Source organism: Xiphophorus hellerii, chromosome 23 (assembly GCF_003331165.1).
Source record: "Xiphophorus hellerii strain 12219 chromosome 23, Xiphophorus_hellerii-4.1, whole genome shotgun sequence".
Classification (NCBI taxonomy): domain Eukaryota; kingdom Metazoa; phylum Chordata; class Actinopteri; order Cyprinodontiformes; family Poeciliidae; genus Xiphophorus; species Xiphophorus hellerii.
In genome coordinates this window covers 28,766,473-28,773,416 of record NC_045694.1, presented here as the reverse complement: position 1 = coordinate 28,773,416, position 6,944 = coordinate 28,766,473, and the positions used below count along the sequence as shown (strand labels likewise).

Genomic DNA, 6,944 nt, shown 5'->3' with positions numbered 1-6,944 from the left:
AAGCCCTTCTTCTCTCCAATCTTTTTGTGCATTCTTGTGGGATTTACACAAATGTTCAACAGCCATGGAAGAAGCTCTCCTGAAAGGCTGCCAAATCTCCTTTGACAAGTGAAACATGTAGCCTTTGAGAAGTGGAATAATTCCAATGTGGAAACAGTTATGGAGGAAACATCCCAGTAACAGCAATAAAATAGGATTCAAAGCTAAAGCAGCTGCCCAGCCAGACCAAATCCCAGTGAGTGCAATGAGTTTTGTGACTCTAATGTAACAAAAACGTGGAAAGGCTCAAGTCTTTGTATGTTTTAAGCTGTAGTTTATCTTAACCTTCTTAACAATTCATTGTTCAATCTAAGTGACTTTAAAAGCTTTCAGATTTTTAAATCAGAGGTCTGCCAGTTATTCTGTTCAGTCACTTCATAAAGGGAGTGAATATTTATATAACCACTTATTTTATGTTTCTTCAAAATTATTTGTTTTAATTTAGTAGAAATCAGTTTTCACATTGATATTAATGTTGTTTGTGCCAAAAAATAGCAATAAAAAGGATACATACAACATTCAAGGGGGTGAATACTTTTCATAAGCACCGTAAGTAGCATTTGGTCTCCATAGAGACCAAATGCCTCATCCTAAACTCTCTCAATGGAGCCGAGTGAGGAGACCGCCTAAATGTGGGTATAGGTTTTGGCAGAAATCCATAATGACTACCACTGAAAACTCAAACTTGACTTAATAAACTAACTTAATTATAAAAAAATCTGTTCCGTCCAGAAAATGTTCACTTCTTGAGCACAGAGTGAAAGACACATCAGCTCTCTATACATATTTTTGTCTTGTTGAAATCCAAGATGCAGTTTGTTTCATTTTATCTTTCCCTTAGGTCTTTCAAAGTATTAGGTTTGCAGCAACGACAACATTTTATAGTGCCTATGGAACCTAAGATGGTGGCATTTATTCAGCTTTCCAAATCTCCAAAGTACCTTTGTGACAGTTTACACAGTTTATGTAGTTTTTAAATGAGTGCCATGCAGTTATCCCTCCTGACAGGATTTACAAAGTTAGTGTACCCTTGTATGTTTGTATAATATGTCACACAATGACCATAAGCTTTAAGGTGTAGACCCTTAAATCCCAATGACAAAAAATATATTTTTTCTTTACACACAAAAAAGACCATCCGCATAGTAGTTTTTCAGTCTTGTATTCTCATAATGTCCATGAATAAACACAAATTTCCAGAAGAGACATAATAGTGAGTGTATTTTTTTCCAAGATTTCACAGGTCAGGCAAAGGCTGCCATTCAAAGGCTGCCCCGCATCAAGAGCTAGCAAGAGACACTGGTTTTTAGTTTTTGTTATGTTTTGCTGTAAGCAAGAAATAACAAAAATTACACATGTGTGTAATATATGTATAATATGTGTAATGTGTAATATGTGTAATATTACACATATTAATCTTAATGTTAGAACCTTCTCACAATATTGGAGCCCATATTCTAATTTTGTGCATAGGAATATGGGCCACATGCTGCTTTGTCTTTTTATGCTGAAATATACAATTGTTGATAAAATAATAAAAAAAACATTGTTTAATACTAAACCTTATTATTGCACTGTGCTCTTGATCATCAAATCTGTTAAATGCTGATATTCCACAAAAAAGGACTTCACAGGAATACACCTTATATAAAGATTTATCCTTGATTTTTATATCCTTCGAAACAGAATGGGAGGCTACAATTAGAGCTATGCACCAGTTATTAAATCTGTAAATCTGACGTAATAGGAAATACAGCAGCAGTGAAAAGTGAAATATAAACTGGAACAACTAAAAGTGTTGCTGTCGATATGTTGACTTCCCAAAGGGTAAACACCAGGCATTAGGATTGGCAATGCACCACAAAATGCCAACAGCTTTTTGTCTTTTCCCTCATTAAATCCACACAGCAGAGTGATCCCATGTCAGCTTCACCCACTCACTACCAAACACAAATACTGATAACATGCTTTTCTATCTTAACCAGAACTTTACATTGACTTCCATTCTTTTTCTTTTTATTGCCTAGCCCTGACTCTTACTCTGTACCTAAACATTGCTAATCCATGATTAACCCTAATCCTGACCTAAGTTGAATTCACACCTTAGTCCTAAACCTAACCCTTAACCCTAAAATAGCAATTCTTCTTGCAGGGTGAGGGTCTGGGCCTTGGGACCAATAAGGAGCAGTGGGTCCTCACAACATAGCGTTTACTGAAAAAGTAGGCCTTAGAAGGAGTAAGATACAAATACACATAGACACATATTACAAATGTATAACAACAGTCAGACTCACAAATCAACTATTGGGCAGATCTTTACAAGACCCAGCAGAAACCTCACACAACTGTTTGGAAATGAACCTTTAACATTTGTATTTTACATTTTGCAAATTTGTGAACCAACTTTTTGGAAAAGAAAGACATGAGCTTACTGACATGTATAAACAGGAACTTTGTAGGGAATGCAGGTATCAGTCTCGATAACTCCTGGATGTGCACCGAGCTCTTTACCATTTCAGCTAGTTCCCTACGTTCACCCAGGAAAGAAAACCAGAATCTCTCAGGATTTCTGGAATGTTCAAGTTCAATACGATTGATTTCCATGTAAAAGCTTGACTGTCTCTCTTTGACTCAGCAGAGCACAGGGACGAGGTGGCCGAGTGGTTAAGGCGATGGACTGCTAATCCATTGTGCTCTGCACGCGTGGGTTCGAATCCCATCCTCGTCGGATACTTCTTGGTGGAACGGGTGTGTTCTCAAACATTATTGAACTATAATGTCTAGAATCTACCTGGATGTCCTTTTAGACTTAGCAATGTTATTTGTGTGGATGCTAAATTTCTTGTTCTCTGAATTTTACAACAATGCCATCAACTCCTATCACTAAAGGATAAAGTCAAGGTACAAAACATCCAAAACTGCCTTTCCATCCCTGTGTCATTGGGCCAGGTCTATAACCTGTTCTCATCGCTATTGAGGCCTTAATAGAACAGATGGAATTACAAGGTGAAAGTATCTGCTTTGATAACACCAACAGAGTTTTGTCTGAGAAAGCACCTTATCCAGAAGCGATTACCAAACACTGCCATCTTCAATGTCAAACAGTGCCTTTGTGTAAGTGTTGTGTCCAATGTTTTTCGCCAAACATATTCTCCTGTCAAGGCCTCCCCAGGAGATCCCTGGTCATGATGTTGTGTCAGCTGGGTGAATTATAGGCAATTTGTTGCATAATCAACCCACACATTCATCATAGAGGCTGTTCCCCATGGCAACGCCGTTAAATAAATTAGCCCTGTACGCCACTGCGCCTCACTATCATGATGCTTTGCTCTTTACTTCAACAAGTGACTCTCTCTTTTTCTCTGTCCATCCCACCTTCTGTCTTTATTTGTCCCGTGGCTCTTTTCACAGTTTTCTCTCCTCCAACCTCTCGCTTCGTCCTCTCTTGTCTTTTTTCCAGCTTGCTCCTCACTGTCCGTCCTGTGTCTATCTCTCTAGACGTCCTCCCACCTTGCCACTTCACTGTCTGCCTCTTCACCCTCACTTTCACCCTCTCCGTTTCTGTCGTCTCTCCTTTTTTTCACACCGTCTCCCAGCCTCTCCTGCCCTCTGCAGTCCCCAGACAGCAGGCAGGCAGGCAGACATACTGGGAGCTGGCAGCGGCGTCTAATGGAGACATATTAAAGCAATGCTGCTGACACTCTAAAGACATTATTTCAAGCTCCAGAGAGCAACCGAGTTCACTGATGGCTTTGAATAACTGCTTACTCTCCTGCAGATTTTAATACTCACTATGGCGATGTTTGCTTGCAGGGTGATGACATATTAGTTTGCTTCTCCTTTGCTCTTTGACTTAAAATTACCATAGCATTGTAGAACAGTGCCTAGAAGGAATCTTTAAGGCTGTTCTCATTGTCACACACACAAGACAAGATGTCAAATGCTAACTTTGCCGTTTTCATTCTTAAAATGAGTTTCCATAAACCACTGGGCATTTTTATTTTCATGTAAGATTATTTTTATCAGCCTGACTCTTTGGTTAACAATTTGCAATTCTCGCATTTAGTTACGTCTTTTTGGTTAGTTAATATACAGAGTAATTTGGTTTTGTTTTGAGTTAACAGTTACCTTGGAGCTGCTGCTGGAATGTCACAGTGTCCAGTTGTTCCCCTTATATGGCGTAACTTCTTCAGTGGGTTATTGCATATATTTATAAGAAGAGGGGAAATTTGTTAACCAGTATTTGTTTAGTTTTTCTCCTATTCTGGACAGCTAGTTCTGCTCCACCATCTTTTGTTTTATTTATTAGTTCTGTTCTGAGCAATATTTGTTTTTCAGTTAAGTTTTTGCATGTTAGTTTGTAATTTAGCTCTTGTGTGTCAACAGTGATCAGATCGGCTGCTATGTAACTTTCCCTCAGCTCTTGTTTGTTTGGTCAGTTTGTACTTGAGGTTTGTGTGTTATTACCCGAGTTGAAGTCTGTTTTGTTAACTTCTGCTTTGTTCGACGGCGTACGAGGGCCATGGCAGATAAACAAAATAGTAAATTCCTGCAGAAAAAAACCTCTGAATTTTTCAAGAAAAAAGCAAGGAAATTTCTGAGTTTGAAAAGTTGTAAATTTGCTAGAAAAAAAACCTCAGAAATGTTCATCAATCTCAAACTTTCTCAAAATGTTTTTTTCTAGAAAATGTCTGAAATCTCAAAATGTGATTTTTTTTTTTTCTTTAGCAAATCTTCCTCCTTTTTTCTGACAACAATGGCACTGATACCCTGTCATAGTTTTAGGCCCAACTTATCATTTTTTGATATTTTTGTAAATAAATCAAGAATGGTTTTTGGAAACATCTAATGTCACTCTTGCTGGTCTGTGAAAATCCCTGACACCATCTCACACCTCTTGCATAACTCACCTTCTAAATTGTTAAAAGCAAATCATTAAAACTAATCTGCAGAAAATTTGATTTGGTTTTACTTCTTTGAAACTTTTTAAAAGACACACCCACAGGCAGAACAAGTAGTGTAACTGGAGGCAGACTACAATTTTAAAACAGCTTAGATAATCTACATCGTTGTTCACAACTTATCCTTCTGTTCACTGATTAGCCCAGTAGAAAAATCGACCAGAGACAATCTCAGTCAAAGGGAGACAGCCTAGACTGTGCTGGAAATGAGAATTTGTTTTTTGAATGGAATTGAACAGGAAGGCAACGACAAATTAGGTGAAACTCTGTATTGGAGGCTTATTGCAACAATATAGGACAATTCAGTTGGGTAATTTTGGGCTATGTTGAATATCAAAGCCTCAGTAAGACCTTTGTTCTTATAGAGTGATCAAACCAAATTCCCAAACATTAAACAATAGACAAACATATAAGGCACTAAGCTGCATCAAAATCATATTAATAGCCTTCCTAATATTACTAGTAGCCTATGAGTTGTGGAATAGTGGAAGCAGACTGTAACCACTCACCGCCCCCAAAATGCAGAACAACCTCTCACTGTTCACAGGAACAATGCTGACCGCAGCATTGGCTGTCCTGTTCATTTGAACATGTTTGCAGCGTATGTATAACGACACAACTGCTTTTCTCAGCAAGGGAGTTATTTGCATGTGCGCCAGCAGGTACAGCAACGTCTGCCCTCTTTCTCTGCTCGAGTAGATTCAAAGATAGATGGGTCTTGGAAGAAACTCATGAGATTGCATTAAAGAAAGTGATGAGAAATGAAGTGACAGAAAAGGCAGACGGGGAAGAGAGTCACAAGTCCCCCTAATGGAGCAGGTTTTTGCCGTGCTTTTCCCCCTGATTACACTAATGACCAAATTGAGGCAGTTTAGAGCCACTGTGTATCTCTCCTCTACTTTTCTTACCCTTCATCCTTTCGATCTCCCGCCACTCCCCCTCTTCTTAGCTCCTCTCACTTCAGTCCCCCTTGTTCCCTCTGTTCCCTGTAGAAAGATGCATCTACCTGTGTGCTGTGTGTCCCCCAGCATGCTGGCAGCATAGAGGGCAGGATACAGAGGAGAAGTCCTCCACAAAGGCATACACAGAGTCGGGAGGCACATTGAAGCTTCCTAAGGCAACATTTCCCAGAGCACAACTTGTGCAGCTGAAGATGACTTATTTTTTTCCTCAAATGTGAATAAGTAGGTAAAAAAAATATATAAAAAGGGAGCAAAAAAAAAATCAATAGTCCAACATAGAGAATGGTAAAAGCAGGATGCTGCTTTTACCATTCTTCTCTAAGTGGTAAAAATCAGCCTCTTGTTCTATGCTTTGCTTCCCACAGAGTCTGGACTCTTTAATATTGACAAACAATTGCTTCCTGATGGAGCGGACGCTGTGGGAGTTTTATATGGTACCCAATTGCTAATATTTGCCTGTGACATAATGTAATACGCTAGCTTGACCATGAAGGAAGCTATGAAAATTGCGTATGCTGTGAGAGAGAGAAGTGCTGAACCGAACGACATCTTTGCCAGCAATAAAATATCCTAAATATTCCTCGTGCTCCGATGTTCATTACTTAATATTTTGAAGTGTGACCAACATGGACTGAACCACTTCGCTCACTTCCTCTACTGGCATTGCCAAGCCACACGCAGACAAATGTTCTAAAAAAATTCAGAACATCGACGCCGTTAGTCAAAACCTTTCCTTCCTTTTGCTTTTTGCTGGCTGTTCTTATAAAGTGATCAACTCCACTCTATAAGATCAGCTTCAGGATGAAGTTCTACCGGAGAAATCAAGGTTAATGAGAGAAATCCCAAACGGAACACTGAAGGGAGATGAGAATCTTGTAGGAACGCAGTGACCAGGTTGAGACAACGTCTGAATGTTGCAAATCATACCTTAGCACCTACGGTAATATTCTAAAACATCCCTAAAACAAATTTGTCGTAATGA

General features: G+C 39.0%; 1 non-coding gene across 1 annotated transcript; it reads left to right on the top strand.

The window, feature by feature from the left end:
• Positions 1-2,685: 2,685 nt before the first annotated feature.
• trnas-gcu (transfer RNA serine (anticodon GCU)) lies at positions 2,686-2,767 on the top strand. The gene has a single exon. It is a non-coding gene; the product is annotated as a tRNA-Ser (tRNA).
• Positions 2,768-6,944: the final 4,177 nt, after the last annotated feature.